General features: G+C 37.7%; 1 protein-coding gene across 1 annotated transcript in view; it reads left to right on the forward strand.

Annotated features, from left to right (window-relative positions):
* The window catches only part of LOC144577819 (uncharacterized), a 67,438-nt gene that overhangs the window by 768 nt on the left and 45,839 nt on the right, over positions 1-20,831 (forward strand). The window lies entirely within an intron of this gene.

Here is a 20,831-nt window from a genome sequence, read left to right on the forward strand (position 1 = left end):
AACTTCTGTGCCTGTTTCCTCTCTTGCAAAGCACAGATAACAATAGTACCTACTTCCAAAGGTTGTTGTGAGGATTGTTATGTAAGCACCCGGTAGTTTCTATGACATAAGTATTTAATAAATGTCATTATACTTGTCAACACCTACTGAGGATTTCCTATGTGCCAAGCTTTGTCCTAAGTACATGTCATGTGTTAGCTAATCCTCACAACAATCCTATGAGTAGAGACCGTCACTTGCTTAAGGTCATATACCTAGTAAGTGGTGGTAAGATTGAAACCCAGACACTGTTCCACTCCAGATGTGTACCCACTCTAGATGTGGCCTTTCTGAATGATGCTACTGTTGTTTTAAAATAATTGTTCTAGGGTTGGTGTGGTGGCTCACACCTGTAATTCTAAGACTTTGGGAGGCTGAGGTGGGTGGATTGCTTGAGCCCAGGAATCTGAGAGCAGCCTCAGCAACATGGTGAGACCATGTCTCTACAAAAAATAAAAATAAAAAAAGTCAAATATGGTGGCACGTGCCTGTGGTCCCACCTACTCAGGAAGCTGAGGCAGGAGGTCAAGACAGCAGTGAGGCATGATTGCATCACTGTACTCCAGCCTGGGGAACAGAGCAAGACCCTGTCTCAATTAATAATAATAATAGTAATTGCTGCAGGGCCAGGTATGGGGGCTCATGTCTGTAGTCTCAGCGCTTTGGGAGGCTGGGGCCAGAGGATCACTTCAGTTCAAGAGTTCGAGATCAGCCTGGGCAATAAAATGAGACCCTATCTTTACAAAAAATTGAAAAACTTTGGCAGGCCTATCATTGTGCACCTGTGGTCCCAGCTACTTGGGAGGCTGAGCTGGGAGGATCACTTGAGCCCAGGAGGTTGAGGCTGCAGTGAGCCATAATTATACTACTTCATTCCAGCCTGGGCAGCAGGGCAAGACCCTGTTTCAGAAAAATAAATAAAAATAAAATAATTGCTGTGAAATTTCTATTAACGTTTTTGGGAAAACCAGAGTTTCTGTGTGACATGTGAATCACAGAGGAAAAATCATGAATCTCTGTAGCCTGTGTTAACATGACTTCCTTTTATTGAGAGAGTGGTTTATTAGTCTCAAGACCTTTGAAATGGCATGCAAATTGGACAGATTGTGGGGACACTGACCCCTCTTTAGAGATTTAAGTAAGTTGGACCAGTTAGTATGCCTCTTCCTGTTTCTCACCTTGCTCAATGCAGAATAAACCTGATGTGTATCCATCCAGAAGCACCTGCTTATCTACTGTTCGCTGTGGTTGCAAGTAGCTATGAGATTAGCTGTTAATGAGTTGTATATAATTTTCCAACTAACTGAATTAAGAAAAGCCTGTATAAGATTTAGTATCTGCTTCAGGTCATTGAAATGTAAAATTAGAATGTAAGCTGAGAGCAGGGGATTTTTTTCTGTTTTGTTGCATTCATTCTCCCACCACCTTTGCCACCCACTGCCAACAGTTTTAAGTTTAGCAACCAGAGTAGACCTTCGACAGTGCAAGTCAGATCACTTCATCTGTTCATTAAAAACCTTCAACAGGTTTCCCATTATTCTTAGGATTACGTTTAATGTCTTTATATAGTAATCTCCAAGCCTCTCCTTGATCTGGTAGTCGCTTTCCATCTCTAATCTCTTCTTTAACACTCCTATACTTGCTTACTCAGCTCCAGGCACATTGGTATATATTTGCTGTTGCCTGAATGTGCAAATTCCTTGAACTTGCTGTTTCCTTGCTTGAAACTCTCTTTCCTCAGATATCTGCCTGGGTTTCTTCTTAACCTCCAAGTCTTGTCTCAGATATCATCTTTTCAGTGAGGCCTTGGTTGGCCAGCCCTTACTCTTACTACATCCTGCTCCCCCCCACCCAGTTGATCTTTATTTATCCATATAACTTTTATCTTCCTGCTATATATTTTACTTATTTCTTGGTTCATTGGTTGCCTCCATCCACCAAAATGTAAGCTCCATGACGACAGAAATTGTATTAATATCCATCTGTTCATTACTATATCTCTAGTGCTTTAAATAGTATTTGGCACAGAGTAAGAATTCAATAAATATGTATTGGGCTGGGTGTGGTGGCTCATGCCTGTAATCCCAGGACTTTGGGAGGCCAAGGCTGGTGGATCACTTGAGGCCAGGAGTTCAAGACCAGTCTGGCCAGCATGGTGAAACCCTATTGCTACCAAAAAGACTAAAATCAGCCACAGATGGTGGCATGCGCCTGTGGGCCCAGCTACTCAGGAGGCTGAGGCAGGAGGATCACTAGAATCCAGGAAGTGGAGGTTGTAGTGAGTCAAGATCAGGCCATTGTACTCCAGCCTGGGCAACAGAGTGAGACTCTGTCTTCAAAAAAAAATGTGTAATGGTCCAGTTAGCTATATAGCATATAGCACTGCTTGGGATGCATTATGGCCTGCTTGTCTAACACTATTATGGAGATATTTCTATGGATTTATATGTATTATTAATGATTGAGTTTATAATCCTAACTTTTAATATTGTGTACTTCAAATGCGTTTAGTTTTCTAGATATCAAAAGATAGCTAAACTCTCTTCCACCCTTTCTCTTTTGTTCTTCTACCCTTTCTTTGCAACTTAGAGAAGTAGAAATTCCATGAAAGCAAACTATTGACCATCTTTACTGAATATATTTTATTTGCATATATTTTGGGGATAATGGGGAAAAGGGACATTTTAATTGCAAAACCTAAGTTAGGGCCCCATTGTCTACTTGAAACTCTAAAATATTTAACTGTATTTTTAATTTAAAAGAATAAGTGAGGCTTTGTGGAATAAGACGAGAATGGGGTAGCATAGAATAGTTGCACTAGCCACATTTCAAGTACTCCAGTGCTGCATGTGGCTGGTAGCTATCATATTGGACAGTGTATATATAGAACATTTTCATCATTACATGAAGTTCTGTTATACAGCACTGCTCTAAACAGTAGGAACTCTGAACATTAAGCTAGATAATAAGAAATAATTGTTTTGTGCTTTGTATCCACAGTGCGGAAATGTAATGCATTGTGTCTTGTAATTCTCTTATACTGTGCCTTTATTTGCTCAACAGATGTTTGCTTTGCCTCTAATAATATATACCCGGCACTCTACTAGGCAGTGGGGATTCAGGGACGGACAGGATAGCCTCAGACCTTTCTGTATGGAGCTTGTATTCTAATACAAGCTGGAAGAGCCAGTCATTAAGTAGATAATCACACAGATAACTATAGTCTCTACAGTGTTCGTTGTATCATAGCTGTTTAAGTGATGTTAATTAATTGACTGATATGTACAGTCCCACCATCTTCTTAGATACTGACAAATCATAAGAACAAAAAACTAGACAGTAGTTTATAGTTAAGGTTTACAGACAACATTAAAATTTCAGTGCAGTCAATAAATTTAGTTCTGTTCAGACTGTTTTTGGTATTTTTCTTATTTTTGACATAGAGAAAAGATTATGTCAGTTGCCCTGTGGTCTAAAGCCACAGTTATTCTGGAAGTACAGTTGCCATCATTGAGTAGTAGCTGATCCAAAAGTATTCCAGCCAAGGTCTTGCCAATGATGGAAAGAAATGATGCATCCTGGCAGTTGCCAAAAATTATGTTTTTCTTTTTGATGACAATCTTTGTGTCTTTAAGCCCTTCATACATTGTGACATGTGCACATATGAATGTTCCCTAGGTGGCAGTGATCATGCTGTCAAATTCATTCAAACAGTAATTATCCCTGTATAATTTGAAGTTATACAGATGCCTAATAAGTGTTTTGATGCTGTTGCTACTGATGTTGCTGATGACATTCCATAGAAAGTTTTAGAAGATAAACCACGAAGATTGGCACTTTGCCATTATTTTTATTTTGTTTCTCTCTTCATATCATCAAGTCTTGCTTATGCTGTTAAGCCCTAGCAGTTCTTCCTTAATATGGAAGGGGGTATGACATATAATTTCTACCTCTAAGAATTATTTTCTTTTTGTTGATTTTTGCAACTTCATCCAGACTTCTCCAAAATGGCATGTCTGTGTGCTTTTTGTTGTTGGACACTGACAATGTTGATGTAATAATCAGAGGCATTATTGTACCAGTTAATAATTAGCTGAACTCAGGAGGCTGAGGTGGAAGGATCACTTGAGCTCAGGAGATCAAGGCCTCAGTGAGCCAAGATCAGATCACTGCACTCCAGCCTGGGCAACAGCAAGACCCTGCCTCAAAAATACTAACAATAATTATAATAATTAGCTTAGTAATGGAAATTCACAATATTGGTGCTTAAATAAATCAGAATTTAGTTTTCTATGCAAAGAGGAGTATGGAAATAAATTTTTAAACTTCCCAGATTTTTTGACACAGATTTTTTTAAAACTTGATCATCTGATAAATGCCTATGCATTTGGGGGAAAGAATTCTGCATAGGGCCTTACCTTTAGATAGCAAAATATTTTTATAAAACTATAGTAATTAAAATAATATGGTACATATGGAACCAGGAATAGGTAGATAAATGAGTTGAAGGGAAAGCTCAAAAATATTTATTATAATTTATTATAACTATTTATTATAATTTATTATAAGCTAAAAATTATACTCAAATCAATGAGGAAAAGTTATTTTGTTCAATGACTAGGGTTAACATAATGGTCTAATCACTTGGGAAAAAGTAAAGTTAGAACTCTCTAAGTCCTTACTAGAAAGTCAGTCCAAACATAATTACAGCCATATGTCACTTAATAGGGACATGTTCTGAGAAATGCTTTGTTAGGTGATTTTGTTCTGAGGACTTTGTAGGTTGTACTTACCCAGATTTAGATGGTGTAGCTGACTACCCACCCAGACTATATGGTACAGCCTATTTCACCTAGGCTACAAACCTGTACAGCATGTTACTGTACTGAATACTGTAGGCGATTGCAACATGATGGTATTGTGTATCTAGACATATCTAAACATAGGCCAGGTACAGTAAAAATATACTTTATATATGTACATATATATATTTTAAGTGGGGTGCCTGTATCGGACACTTCCCATGAATGGAGCTTGCAGGACTAGATGTTGCTCTTAGTGTCAGTGAGTGAGTGGCAAGTAAATATGAAGGCCTAGGACATTATACTGCAGTAGACTTAAGTCTAAAACACTTTTAATATATTATTTAAAGAAAAATACAAAACCAATTTAGGATACACTTAAAAAACACCAAGCATATATTTTCTTGTGGTTGTGTATATGTTTGTGTGTCTCGAAGACTGTAAAGACATTTCTAGGTATTCAATGGCACTGGTTCCAGGACACCAAACCAAAATCCAGGGATGCTCATGTCCCTTATATAAAATGGTGTGATATTTGCATATAACCTATGCACATTCTCTGAGATACTTTAAATCAATTCTAGATGGCTTACAACATTTCATACAATATAAATGCTATGTTAATAGTTGCTATATTTAATTTTTGTTAATAATTCTTAAAATATGTTATTTTTATTGTGTTGTTTTATTATTTTGCTTTCTAACACTTTCCATCCACTGTTGGTTGAATCTGTGGATGTAGACACAAAGATAGGACCAAGTATATGCTAAAATATCCGTAGTTTTATTTCTGGGTAGTAGGATTATAGGTAGTTAAAATGTATCTATTTACTCTTCTTTGTGCCTATCTGTATTCTGAATTTTCTAAATTAAGCCTTGTTATAAAAAAATTAACTAAAAATAATTGACTGCTATTACTTTGATTATATCAGATAGGAAATATGCTTTGATGTAGAAATAGTTGTTAAAAATTGATTTATAATTCATGTTGTTTGCTTGCTTATTTATTTTTAAATAAGCAAGGGCGGGGGGGTCTCACTGTGTTACCCAGGCTACCTATTTACAGGCATGGTCTCAGAATGGGACTTTTGATCTGCTCCATTTCCAACCTGGGTGGTTCACCCCTCCTTAGGCAACCTGGTGGTCTCCCATTGCTGGGAGGTTACCATGTTGATGTCTAACTTAGTGTGGATGCCCCATTGGTATGTAGCACATTACAGCCCAGAACTCCTGGGCTCAAGTGATCCCCCTGCCTTAGCCTTCCTAGTAGATGGGACTACAGGTGTGTGCCATTTTGCCTGGTTTACATAATTTATTTTATCCCTGGTCATCCAGTACTGACTTCTGGTGATTCCACAGCTCCAGATTGATAGTTCTTCCCCCGTAACAATGCATAATTTGATCAGTTTTCATGATTTTCAGTATTTCTGTTTTGTCTGCGACTTGCAGTTCTCTTTTGCCATGACCTTAAAACTCCCCACACCTGATGATTGCCCTATGGTCAGTGTTGTTTGAATATGTTCCAACCTACAGAGTAGTTGTGGGTAGTTATGACTGTTCATGATAATATTTACAAAGAATTGAATAAAGATTTTTCATTTTGAAATATTGGTGGTAGTGGTGATTAAGAATCTAAATTGGATGAACCAGCTTTGCCTTCAGAGAAATGTCCAAGTTATGTTTGGTTTATAGAGGTTCTGTATTGGGAGAAGTGAAGAGGCCTAGGTCTCAGGATTTCCAAGATAAGGTTGTTCAGCATGGCTCACAGAGAACATCATTTAGAATTTGGCTTGCTTCCAGATGATTCTCTTTATATTTCCTAATGGAGACGCTCTGACTGTATCAATAAGTGTTTCTTTATTAAGCAAAAGCTCATGCCAAGACTTCAGATGAATTTGACTTCGTATTTAGCCACAGTGTGAATTTCTGTATAATTAACTTACCCATCACAGTGATGAAGAATGAGATGGTAGTAGTGATGCTGTGATTGCATTACCTCTTTCATCCTTGATTTTTGAAACTTTCTCTTGACATGGACCATCAATATGGAAATCTGAAACTTCCATTGACAGAGTTGGTCTCTAAACTGGCATCCACCCAAGCCAGGAATGGATTGCAGTAAACTTATTGAGAATAACACGGTCCCTAATTGTATGTCTAATCCATGACTTTCATTGTCTTTACCACACCAAATAGCTCTGCCAAGTCTTATTTCTCCGACTTCCTCTGCTTCTCACTTAACCTCTTTTCTTCATGCAATTCCATTTTGTTCCTGAGGCTATGTAGAATTCACTGAATCTCCCAAGCCTAAAGGTTTAAATCTGGTCATCCCCCCCTCTCTTCCATGCTGTTTCATTTCTAAGATGGCATTGAGGATGTTGCCATGGTTGTTTCATACTTAGTTGTTATTGTTATGGTAGGTAATATATAATTCCAAACTAAAAATGCTGGCTATTTTTTGTCATTGCGACAATGGGTTTTAGGAACATAGCACTCCAGTTTTGCTGCTGAATGTTATGATTAAATGGGAGGAACTAGAAGAATATAATTTAAGAGCAGGTTTTAGCAATAATTTTTAAAAATAGAGTCAGAGTCGATCATCCTATCTAGGCTTATCTCCCTGCATGCAGTTAGTTACAGCAGTTGGAGGGCCGTTTCCAAGACTGGCACCACAGAGGTCAGTTTTTCCACTCTCGCTCCCAGAAAAGATCAGGAAGTGCAGTAAGGTTCATGAAAATTTAAGCCTGAAGTTTAGAAAACTGAAAACAACCCAAACCCTCAAATATTCAGTTTGGTTTGAATCTTGGACAAAGGTTTTCTATGCAGCTAGTGGAGTCATTCCAGTTTAATGGCTGTAGTAACTTCATTTCAGGGCTAGTGATGGGGAAATTATGAAACCATAACTTGGATCTTATTTTAACAAAACCAAGAAATAAAAACACTTACTGGGGAATCTGCATGGGAAAGGGGACCTACCTAACCCCAATTGCTGCTATTTTACTGTGGCAGCTCCTCTTACTATAGGAATTATGGAACCATTCTTTCCAGTTCCTTCAGAGAGACCTGACTTTTGAAACCGATGGAGTGGTCTGCATCCAATTTATAAACCTCCTGATGTGCACAACAGAGAAGATCTTTCATAGGTGATTAAAGCCAGTAGAGTTAAGGCCTGTCATTGTGATTTCCCTCCTGGTCAGCTTTCATTTCAAAAGTCATCCCAGGAGAACCACTGTAGTTCTTTACCTAGTTGACTTCTGAAACAAAATTTTCCACTTCAAAGAGAGCGCCATAATTTAGACCCTATCCTCCTTAGATACAATTTATTTGTTCCAGGGTTAAGAATTTAATTTAATGACTATTTATTGACTGGCTTCATTATATCTGGCACAGGAGAATATATTCCAGTCAGAGGTATATGGTGTAGGGGGAAAAATGTCCTCAAAGATCTTTTGGACCAGTTCAATAATCAACAATAAAAACATCTCAGAACAAAAACAAACTCAAAAAGGATTTATTCTGAAATAATTTAGAAAACCTCAGTTGATTTTTAAACGTACTCAATAGAGCATGTCACCTCATTTACAGTTGATCACTTCTCAAATACTGCAGAGCAAAATGAGGTCGAGCCTCAGGCTCTGCAGATGTGGAACACAGCCTTAAGGGGCAAAGCATCAGAGGCCTGCTAAAGTTCTGAAGCACACAATCTCAGAGGATTTCAGAACTATTTGGGGCCTCAGAGCATCCAGAAATACTGAGAATTTAATAAAGTCCGTCTTTTCTTATTTAGGTAGAGACGGATTTGCCAGATAATAGAAGCGACTTAACTAACAAGGTTTCAGTTAACAAGTACCATAAATATTTCCTCAAAGTATGTATATTCTTATCAAACTAGCTTGTTCTCTTAATTGAGGATATATTTAGTTGGATTATATTAAGCATTCACCACCCTTTTAAATGATTGTTTCTGCTATTACATGGAATCATGTTACTGTGAAATTTGAACTAATTCACATGAAATCTGAGTCACAAGCCAGTGAAGTGTGGTTAATGATATTTGTTACAACTTGAAATTTTCCTTTTTTGCATTTCTTTTAAAATCAAATATTGTTTTAATACTATGCTTTGATGATATCATTATCTAATTCCTTTCCTTCTTTATGTACTTTAGAACCACAGGGAGCAAATCTGTTTCTTAGAACATAAATCAATCTAGTAAACTTTTCAAAATTTGGAGATTTCCTTCTGAACTAGCAATGATGCAATAATGATTACAATTAACAGTGGAACTACAGGAGTACCATATTCTTTAATAACTTGAAATTTTAAAATTTGATTCTGAATATTTATCCAAACTATTAATGGGCAACCAATACATACTGCATAGAGTTCTGTACTTAGGGAGCAAACCAATGGTTGAGGAAATGAAACAAATCTGAGTGTTAAATGCCTATTAAGTGGCAGAGATAGTCAGTTCCAAACAAGGAAGTAATCATTTTCAGATGGGGATGGTTGGAGGGCTCACAGAGGGGGTGAAATTGGTGTTCTCCTTTGAAGGGTATATGAATTTAGAGACTAGCAAGCATGTGTTTCAGAGGTGAGAAATTGATGCTTCAGAGGCTGGAAAATGCATGCCGTGGGTATGGAGGGCAATGAGAAGACCTCTTTGTTGAGGTTAAACACAGAGTTGATATAGGAGCGTAGTGGGTGTTAGAGCTTAAAAGGTAGGATAAAGTCAGATTCTGGAAGACTGTGGGCTTTATACCGTAGATGCAAGGAGCTGTTTTAAGTTTTTGAGATGAGGAATGAAATGGTGAAGTAGTGTTTTAGGAGGACAACACAGGCAGTGACAGGATAAGTGGAAAAGAAAATGGTTGAAGATATGACAACTGATTAGAAAATTTTTTCACTTGCCTAAAAAAAAGATGATAAATCCAGTGCATAGTAGCAGCTACAGTGCTGCAAAGGAAAAACATTAGGAAGAGAAAGAGGAATCAATGTAATTTGAGATTACTAGACAGGGAAGTAAGGGACAACTTAAAAATGACATCTTTTGGTTTAATATATGATTTTGAGCCTGTGTCTCAGGAATAATGATTATCGTAAATGAGAAATCTGGAAAATAGGTCAGATTGGTGTTAAGGGTAGAAAATAGGCTTTGTTTTAAGTGAATTGTTCTTGAGATAGTGGCATGTCTTCTAATAAGCACGTGGAAATGTGGGACTCAATTTTATGAGAGAGGTCAGGACTGGTAACAAAAGAATGGGGACCATTTTATAAAAGTAACAACCAAAGTTGGACAGGTAAATAAGATCACCTAAAGGCTTAGAAATGTTAAAAATGGAAAAGCAAATATCTGAGCTATGAGATCTAAGATACACGTAGACAATAAAAGGTGGAGAAAAGTTAGTAAAAGAGACAGAAAACAAAGCAATTGAAAGGTAAGGAAAAGAACCAGAATATGATAGAATCGTAGAAGTCAGACAAGTTATAAGTTTTAAAAATAATAGTAGTGATTGGCAGTGTCTCATACTTTAGAGAGGCTATGGAGAATGGGAAATGAAAAACACCATTGATTTTTTCAACTAGGGGTCTTTGGAGCCAATTAAGTATAACTTTCATAGAGTAGGAAGAGCAGGCGAAATTGTGTGAGAAATAAGGAGGCAGTGGCCGTAAGGAAGTAAAAGAAACAGGTATATTCAACCCCTTTGGAAGAAAGGGAAAAAAAGAACAGTGGCAAGATGAGTCCCAGATTCTCTTCTTTTCTCTCTCTGCAGGCAGACTTAATCTCTTTCATGTAGAATCACCATTTATATGCCAATACCTTCCAGAATTCTATCTCAAATATAGAACAGGCTCCCTAATACCCTAACTCCCATGTATCAAAAGCTTTTACTTTGGCAATAGATACCACTTTAACTTCAACATCTGAAACTAAATTTATCATTTCCCCTTGCTCCTACTAGAAAACCAAACAAAATACAGATAAGAATAGATAAACAACAACCCGTTCCTCTGCTAGTGTTCTCCATTTTAGTAAGTAACACGACGCTCTCCCTACTTGCTCACGCTAGCAAGCCTGGGGTCATTTTTGATACCCCCCTTTACTCTTCATTTCTCTCATCTAATTCACCACCAAATCTTGTAAACACACTTCTCCCCACATCCACAGCCCCACTCATTGAAGACTCAGTAATCTGAACAAACCCAATAACATTTCACATGTTTCCTCTGCATCTCCTCTTGCTCCTCACAGAAATTAGGGGCATCCTTTAAATCCACAAACCCGATTGCTATTGCCCTCCTATTTAATACCTGCTAATGACCTCTTTTTTCCTTCAGGCCAAGTGATGTTATGAAAACAGCTGTTTTAGAATGAAGCAACTAACTCTCTATGGAGGAATTAGAAAAGCCTTCATTAAGAAGTTGGCATATGGACTGGCCTTCAGTGTCTTCAGGAGAATCACATTAGTGTGAAGTACAGGATGAGGGTGCCAGAAAATCATTCCAGCTTGGGGAACATCATGTGCCAAAGTAGGAAGGAGGTGTTCAGAAAAGGGTGACAAGTTCAAAGGGTGACGTCAAGGGATGGGGAGTAACTATAGAAGCCAGTTTTTGAAAGCCCTTTTGTGTTGGATTTTATGGAGGTTTTAAAGCAAGGGACAACATAAAGAACCAAGCTTTTTTGTGGCAAAGGGGAAAGTTGACTGCAATGTTTGAGAGACTTAGAGAAGAGAGCAGTTCAGAGCCTGTTGCAGGGACCCAAGAAAGGTAATAGAGGTTGAGACAAAGGCTATGGGGCTGGGAAAAGATTCAAGGCATATTTAGAGTAGGACCCACAGAAGAAATGCAACATGTGAGGCTAGATCTCCTTGAGCATGTTATTGTGAGTGAGTTTATGTGCAAAGCCTATGATCTGGCCCTAAATTGACATGTTATTATGTGGTTTCATACTCTGCAGAGTGTATTATTTTTGCCACATGTGAAATGTACTGGAGATAAATTACAATTAGTTTGTGTCCTAGTCAAAGCTGCACTAAAAATACAACCCGGTAAAAATAATTTTAAGAATTCAAATACCTGGATTGTTTACAGTTCTGTCTCTAAGTTTTATAAACTTGGTCAAGTAATATACTCAGCCTGAGGCTTAAATTTCTCATTTGCAAAATGAAGGAGTTGACTAGACTCACTGGGTGACTGCTAAGGTTTCTTCAGGCTCCTCAGAACCAGTGTCAACTTCTAGAGTATTTTTCTGCTTTAGTTGATTGACTTGAGTCTAACTGGCAGGAAGCAGACTGCTTCCCAGTTTCTTGAAAACAGTTCTCTTCTTGAAGAAATGTGTGGTCTAGGGAGTGTTATGAGTAGCATTCCTTGACCCACCTTGTATTAGAAAATGTTATATTTGTAATCCTTTTAGAGGACCTTTCCATCTCCCATAGCTGGGTACCAAGAAAAAAATATTCCAGTTAATAAAAGCCATTTGTTGTAGTTCTATTATACTTGGTGTGGCATATTTTCTTTTCTCCCCAAGGCTTCTCTTAACTAGGAGAAGCTTGAAAGTACACTCATTGTCAAGTTTTCCTAGACTTTTGATTTCAAGAACTTGTGTAGAATTATGTGTTTTTTTTCCCTTCAAGTACAATTTGCAGAAGGGTAGAGACATATATAATTTAATTAAATTTAAGCTTCTACCACGTATGAAGCATTGTGGAGGAAAAAGAAGGATGGGTAAAGAAATGTGCCAAGAGGGATAAGGTACAATTTCTATCTTCAAGTAAGTGTATTATTTAATAGGAGAGCATAGAATGTTAACAAATACGCTGTAGGTATATGAAAATGGTAGTACAGTAGAAGAGAGGGCTACATATAGGATGAGTATGATTATTCCAGCCTTGGGGATGCAAATTGGAAGAACTGTCTTCTCGTAAGTGCTATTCCTAAATTCTGTCTGAGCAGGTGGATATTAGTATGAATAACCCAGGTATGGGTCTAAAAGAATTGATCAACTTGTCTTTGGCAAGTTTATATAAAGTTTTAAGCAATCTCATTAACCACTTTGGATTATAGCATATTGTTTATGTAAGAGATAAAAAAAGGGCCAACTCCTTAAAAATGGTTGATTGGTTATAAATAGACACAGACTAAATTTTTGGCAAGAACATGATGAAAGCTTTTATGAAGTTATGAAATTGTGGCAACATATTGTCAACTGTGGCACTTGAAGTCAAGTCATTAGAGAATCACATGAACAGATTTAGTATACTACTAAGCCGACAGACATGCTGGCATAAACAGTTATTAAGCTGCAGACTAAAGTGAAGATCAATTTTTTAAAATGATGCTTTGCAGCATATTGTATGGGTATTACATTTTTTATGCACATCATATTCTGGATGAGTGTTATCTTAAGATTTTCTGTGTTGACTTTAACATAAAGATAACAAGATTCTGTTTCTAAAGATAGGGTATTTATCTCATTTGATGTGAGTGCTAAAATATTCTTGTTCTATAATTCATTCATTTGAAAGATAACTATGTTTTCTGGTGGCGTAAAGGTGTTCTTTCTCGTTTTGTCTTTGTACCCTAAGGATAAACAATCATAGGTTAAAATAAACCTAAAATAAATTGTAGGTTAAATAAACTTGCAGACTTAAAAAGCATGAGAAAGCTAGTAAGCCAGGATATTGGTATATGTGTGTGCGCGTGTGTGTGTGTGTATATACACACACACACACACGCGCACACACACATACACATACACATACATATATATATGTATGTGTATATATATATAAACCTGGTATTGTATTTTGTCTTCATCTAATTATGAAAATGATTAAAAAGTTCAATATGGTGAAAAATGTGTCTAAATTGTGACAAAAGTTCTGATCCCAGATTTTTGTCTGTATTTGTCTGTTCTCACACTTCTAATAAACACATACTCGAGACTGTGTAATTTATAAAGAAAAGAGGTTTAATGGACTAACAGTTCCACATGGGGAGGTCTCAAAATCATGGTGGAAGACAAAGGAGGAGCAAAGTCACATCTTACGTGGTGGTGGGAGAGCTTGTGTAGGGAAACTCCCATTTATAAAACCATTAGATCTTGTGAGACTTATTCGTCATCATGAGAACAGCATGGAAAAGACCCAACTCCATGCTTTAATTACCTCCCACCAGGTCCCTCCCACGACACATGGGAATTATGGGAGCTCCAATTCAAGATGAGATTTAGGTGGGGACATAGCCAAGTCACTAGACTTTTAAGTTGGAGCAGTCCTATAAGAGGGCATGAAAAAAGTCTAAGTAACCTTAAGTTGACTATTCTAAGCCCCTATTCTCCATCAATATATTAAGGCATAGTGTTTAAAGAAATTGTTAAAATGAAGTCTGTTATCTGGCAGGAGTAAGAGTCAGAGTCCTGCTTTGTTGTCAGGCTGTAGTGCAGTGGAGTGATCTTGGCTCACTGCAACCTCCAACTCCCAGGTTAAAGCGATTCTCCTGCCTAAGCCTCCCAAGTATCTGAGACTACAGGAATGCACCACCACACCCAGCTAATTTTTGTGTTTTTACTAGATATGGGGTTTTACCACATTGGCCAGGATGATCTTGATCTCTTGACCACGTGATCCACCTGCCTTGGCCTCTCTCCCAATGTTTGTACATTTTTAAAGGGAATAATTACATTATGAACAAATATTTTCTTATCCTACAATTAGAATTTAAAATCTGATGTGTTCTGGATGTTTCTTTTTTATTTTCTTTTCCCCTTTTAGTGCGTAGCACAATTCAGTGTAAATATTAGGAAGGGTAAGCAATGATCGAATACATAAATAATAACAAAACTCTCTTTACCTCAAATATCATACAGAATCTTAGAAGTATATTTGAATTTAACAGAAAGATGCTTTAAGTGGGGCTGGGGAACCTCTTAAAGAGTTGGATCAGTTACTGAAATAATGAAGACTAGTGTAATTTCTATTCCTGCCTGTCAAGAAATGAGGTAGGCAAATTAAAGTCATCAGGATCTAGCACTGCTGCTCTGCCTCCAACAGAGAAGATGAGCCAATGAAAAGACAAGCCAGTGAAAATACGCTGTGACTCCCTGTCAGCCCCAGTGGCCATATGCACAAACACTATGCAGACCAATACACACACACACACACACACACACACGTATATAAATTTATGTATTTTCTTTTGCCCATGTGTCTAGTCAGCTTAAATGGGTTGACTTGTGTTTTGGCTCCTATAACCAAACCAGACTCTTTGGCTCAGCACTACCTGCAAACTTTCTGACCTGCTTCAGTATAGTGAAGTGGTTTAAGTTTCTGAAAACAAATAATAAGGCTCTAGGAGAAGGCCAGGGTTATTCAAAACCCATTCGTTTTTGATTCTGTGAGCTGTGTGTCTCTGTAAAAAAGGAAAACAAAGTTAGATAAGGACAGTATTCAGCTATATGAGCTTCATGATATTTCTCTTATTGTGTTGTCAGAACATTATTTTTGTTATTCTGAACTTGAGACACCTAGGGATTAATATTTTTAAGTTGCATCACCTTTTAAATCTTAGACCCAGAATTAGTGTTGGCCTGGATCAGAATCTGCCCTTATCTTTGTTCCATCACCTTATCTTATCTTTGTTACTTATCTTCACTTTTTGGACTTAAAAGGTAATGAAGTTTCAAACTAGGCTTAGGAGCATCTTCAGCTAAAGAAGTCTACATAGAAGGTATGTGTTTATCTTATTAAACTTGCTCCATTATCTTTCTATGGTACCCTCTCCATATCATAAAAACTTTGGAGACCTGTATTGTTGGGAAGATTGCTCAGTTACAAGAGGGACTAACTGAGGCACCGACTTCAAGTGATTTTTGGTGACCAAGGGGCAATAATTGGGCCTAATATAAACCTTCTCTCCCTCCAGTCCACAGGCATAGCATTTAAATCAAGTTTTAAGTGGTTTTAAAATGTAGCAGAAGTCTCACTTTTTTTTTTTTTTTTGAGATGGAGTCTCTCTCTGTCACCAGGCTGGAGTGCAGTGGCGCAATATCGGTTTACTGCAACCTCTGCCTCCAGGGTCCAAGCGATTCTCCTGCCTCAGCCTCCTGAGCAGCTTGGACTATAGGCATGCACCACCACGCCTGGCTAATTTTTGTATTTTTAGTGGAGAGATAGTTTCACCATGTTGGCCAGGATGGTCTCGATCTCTTGACCTCGTGATCTACCTGCCTCAGCCTCCCAAAGTGCTGGGATTACATATGAGAGCCACTGTGCACAGCCAGAAGTCTCACTTTTTTAGGTATTTTTTTCTTTATTAGAGATATAACTTCCAAGAAATTTTTCTTTATTAATTATATCTAAGTGTCTTTCCAAATTATTAATCACCTACTATACTTATTTATTTATACTTTAATAAGTTATAGTGAATTGCTTGCATGTTCATTTACCTGGAGGTGACCACTAGTATTATTTTTATAGAAGTTACAGATCTTAAATTTCCTAGGAAAACCACAGCTTGAAGTGAGGTAGACAGGAGAAGGGTGGAAGCACTTTTCTCACACTCAAGCTCAACATCTTGTCCAGAGGAAATAGAACAGAAACCTTCTTCTTCAGTGGTGGGGCTATTTCCTAAGGGAAAGCAGGGAAGGGTATGGTCCCCTCAGTGATCTCATTTTCTGTTTTTAGTCTTGTTTGTCAGATGGAATTTTAGGATTCAGGAATTATCAGTGTCATCTATGAGTTATTAATAGAATAGAAGGTTATTTTGACCAGTGAGGTGGAGGGAAAGGAAATGATAATAAGAGTAACTGTCCCACATTATGGGACAAGGAGATAAGGTCAGAGGAGAGTAAAAATAATCCATGTGAAAGATTATGTAGAAGTTAACTAGATAGCAGTTATTCTACTTTTACTCTAGTGTTACTAATTTGGAAAAACCCCTAAATATAATACAAATAACTTTTGTATGGTAATCCTAATTCCTTAGCTTAAAAATAGGACAAAATTATGGTAGAAAACTGTTTAAGCATTAGATAGAGAACTGGAGAAGTGTGTTTTATCTTTCATTTCCATATTTATCTTCACCCTCTGCTTTTTCAAGCTGCAGGCGAAAATTCCACCATCTTCAGAGGTTCTGCCTTACCCTAATAATTTGACTCTTTCCTTATATTGGTTTCTCAGATATCAATTCCTTTTTAGCTTAACTTATTCTGGATCTTGGTACTGAGACTGAAGAGAAAGGAGGTGAGAAAACATGAACATTTTTAAAGTTTGGAAATGAACATTGGACATATTCTTTTGTGGTACAAGTGCAATGTTATAACTCTTCAATGGTAATTTAGTAGCTGTCAAATCTGTGATTTTCATGTATTTATTCTGCCTCTTTATTTGGAGTACCAGAGAGTTTTGCTTGGGTCCTTCAACAATTGTCTTGGTCTGATCCCTGGCAACACAACATAATAATCAATCTGGGTTTTCTACTCTTCACTGGAATGCTGAAAATGTACAGTTCGGCAAAGATTGGAAGGGCAATTCCATTGGAACTGCACAAACTGAAGTCATTGACCACGTGATGATGGCCAGATCTTCTGCAAGAAATAGACAAATAATGAGTTTCGGGGTCCAATGAAGTGGTCACTCTCTTAATTATGGCAAATTGATGAACTCTGAAAGTGCAGTTGCATGCCCTTTGATTTTTGTACAGCTTGAATGACAGCCTTATAGACTCTGAAGCTGATGGTGACAGAGAACAGAGCCAGAGTGAAATAAGAAGCCACAGTGATAATGCTGAAATCTCCAGGGAAAGTAACATGATCCATATGGGTGAAGACAAACTCAGCTTTCTTCACTTCGTGCCAGAAACCAGCTGGTGTATTACACAGAAAGCTGAAGGACAGGCTAGCCCCTTTACCACACCTCTTTTCCCTGTTGCTGGGCATGGAGTGTTTGTCCCTAGAGGACAAAGAGGAATTAAATGGAATTGAGTGACCTCCAATAGCTTTACCATGGGCCTTTTCAGCAAGGACAATAGAAAAAGAAACAATAAAATAATCACACCATTGGCTCTCCCAAGTCTTTTCACTCTCCATGCTTAGACTCTGACTACTAGTAATGTCTTGATATTGGACCTTCTAGATTTTATTATTTTATATACTGACTTGAACTTTTCTTGATTAATGTTTCATTTAAAAATCTCTTCTGCCATTTTATTTTTCCTCATCAAAAGTGTTCTCCAAATGTTTTCTTTCCAATTGTCTCTCTACCCTTGCTCCAATCCCATTCCACACAGGTAGCTACCAGTAATGTTTTGACTTCAATTATTTTATATGCTAACTGGAATTATAGACTGTTATAGCTGGAAGGGACCTTGGAGATCATCTTTCCACCTTTCCCTACTTCCTTTCACTGTCTCACCACGGCAGGCTTCTAGAAGATATATAGACAGGCTAAATGCCCACCCAAAATCCCACTTCAGCTAGGAATTGACAAAACTGGGACTAGAACCCAGGTCTTTTCATTCCTAGTTAAGGGACCTTTCCAACCTCATCCCACAATTTTATATTTTTAGTTTGCCGGATGTCCTAAATAAATAGTTTCTGTAAGATGGATTTGAGTGTTTTATGGCCAGATTGAATTTATAAGGTGACCATCCATTTTTGAATGAAAAGCAAACATGCTTCTGACCAAATAGAAATGACTGTAGTTCATCTATTGTCTCTCCTTTGGCCTAGTGACTGGTTCCACAGGCCCAGCATTCTGCTTTCCTGGAGCCTGGAGCTGCTTTGTTGTACTAAGATGGATCCTTAGATCCATCTATCACACAGTAACACTGGCCTTCTTTTCTGTTTTTTGGTCACTTGCTTTGGGTATAGGCACATCCCTACATGCTTTTGATTCAAATGTTTCTGGAAAGATGGAACTTAAACCAGTCGGGCTATTTGAGTTGCTGGGTATCTTCTAAATGTTCCACATAAAATCAGGATTTTCTCCTGTTATGAGACATCGTGTTTTTTATTCATGTGCCCTCAACTGAGATTTAAAATTTGATCAGTAAATTCTTACGTACATTAAGCTCTAGGCTGGCCTTTTTCTTTATATTAAGCGGACCCCTCCCTAGGCTTTCACTCTAAGTTCAATTCGAACACCTCTCACACCTTCTTTTATAGACATAAACTGCACTTTCACAAAATAACACTAATAAAAACCTTCAGATCTTATTCTACCTCCACCCCCTAACCATTCTCAGAACTTCTTACTCACCTGGCCCATCTAGAAGTCTCAGGATCACTCTTTTCCACGCTGGCCCAGATCTTTGGTCTTTGTTCAGGGTCCATAATGTCTTTTGAATTATATTTAGCATGCTTACTTTAACTATAGTCAGGTCTCTGACACAGACAGAATTCATAGTGAGTTTTGGAATAAGGGCTTTTTTTTTTTTTTTTGTAAAGGATCCAAATCGACCCAACTTGAATTTTTAAAAAAGAACATGTCAGGGGTGGATGCCAAAGGGGCCCACTCTGCAAATATATTTTGCAATTAACCGAGTTCAAGTGAGCTCTTCTGAGCTGTTGTTGCTTGGGGATCTCTTTCTTTCACATAAGTCTCTGTCTTGTTTCCCTTTGTGTGTGCTTGTGTGTGTGCTGTGGGACATGATAAACAAAGATCATTTTGTTTCATGTAATTACAGAATAATGCTTTTATGTTTACCTTTCATATCCACTTTACGGATAGAATCTGTTTTACACTTGGGACTGCTTCTATGACCAATTCTCTATTGTTGCTTGCAGTTCAGACACATGCCTCTGAAACCTTAATCACAAACAGATGCTGTTCTGAATCAAGAGTTTCCCTTTTTGGCTACTCAGCCTGAGCAATGAGCTGCCTAACTTGGATCCTACAGGCTTCTTGAAAACCTCCACAGGCTGCCTTACTAGCACACTGGTAACATGCAGAAGATTGATATTTTCCAGGCCCGAGCAGGACTTTGAAATAGTACCTAGCAGTTGTAGAGAACTATTTATTTTCCCCTCCTCCCGCAAGTGTTTTCACATACATGATCTCATTTTATCCTTCAAATAGTCCTTGGAGTTAAGTAGGAAAAGCAGTGTTTTCCCCTAGGAACCTGAGGTCCAGAGATGTTAAGTAACTCACTCAAGGTCACACAATTAGCCTTGACTCCTAGTCTAGTGTTCTTTCCACTAAAATGACACCAGTATTTACTTGGTTCTGTTTTAAAGTTGTTCAAAGTCTTTTAGGTGCTTCTTGGATCCAAGCTGTCATTCTTATAGCTTGGATTCAAATCACATTTGTAACATCTTTTAGCATTTCATGTTTTTTTCCCTTGGCCTTAAGTTATGTCTAATGTAGTGATTTTGCGGGGCCTTAAAAAGTATTTGGGAGAGAGAACCTTTTTAAAATAAAAGTTGAAGGAAAAAAATTATTTGGGGAGGTTGTTCAATAAATCATGGTTCAATAGAGCAAAGATGTAGCTGTAAATTAGGCATTCTAGAAGTGAAAACCAGGCAGGTGATTCTGAATTAGGAGGTCTATGTAATCATTGCTTGCAGCGCTAAAATAAACAAAGCATGTAAGATGTCTGAGCCTTACTTTCCTCATTTAAAAACCAAAGGCAAGACTAGAATCGATCAGTAAATTGTCTCCATAAATGAACATAGATTCTACTTTCCTATAAACTTAACAGCTTGCATCAGCATTCTTATGATGGAAGAAAGAGTATTTGTCTGAAAAAAATACCTTAGAGGTAGAAAGTCCCCCTCAAGGGATTGGGTTTTCTGGAAAGGGAGGGAGAAAGAATAGAGGAGAATTTATTGAAAGATATGAAGTTGAGAGCTGTGTAGGTTAAGAACCAACAGAGGAATTCCTAGAAGTGGATGGCCAGAAAGGACTCTGGAGAAAGAGGGATGATTGGTCCGTATAGAGTTTTTAAACGTTTGCTCTGTGATCTTCATATCATCAGCAAAATCTGGATTTT

This window comes from Callithrix jacchus, chromosome 9 (assembly GCF_049354715.1).
Source record: "Callithrix jacchus isolate 240 chromosome 9, calJac240_pri, whole genome shotgun sequence".
NCBI lineage: Eukaryota > Metazoa > Chordata > Mammalia > Primates > Cebidae > Callithrix > Callithrix jacchus.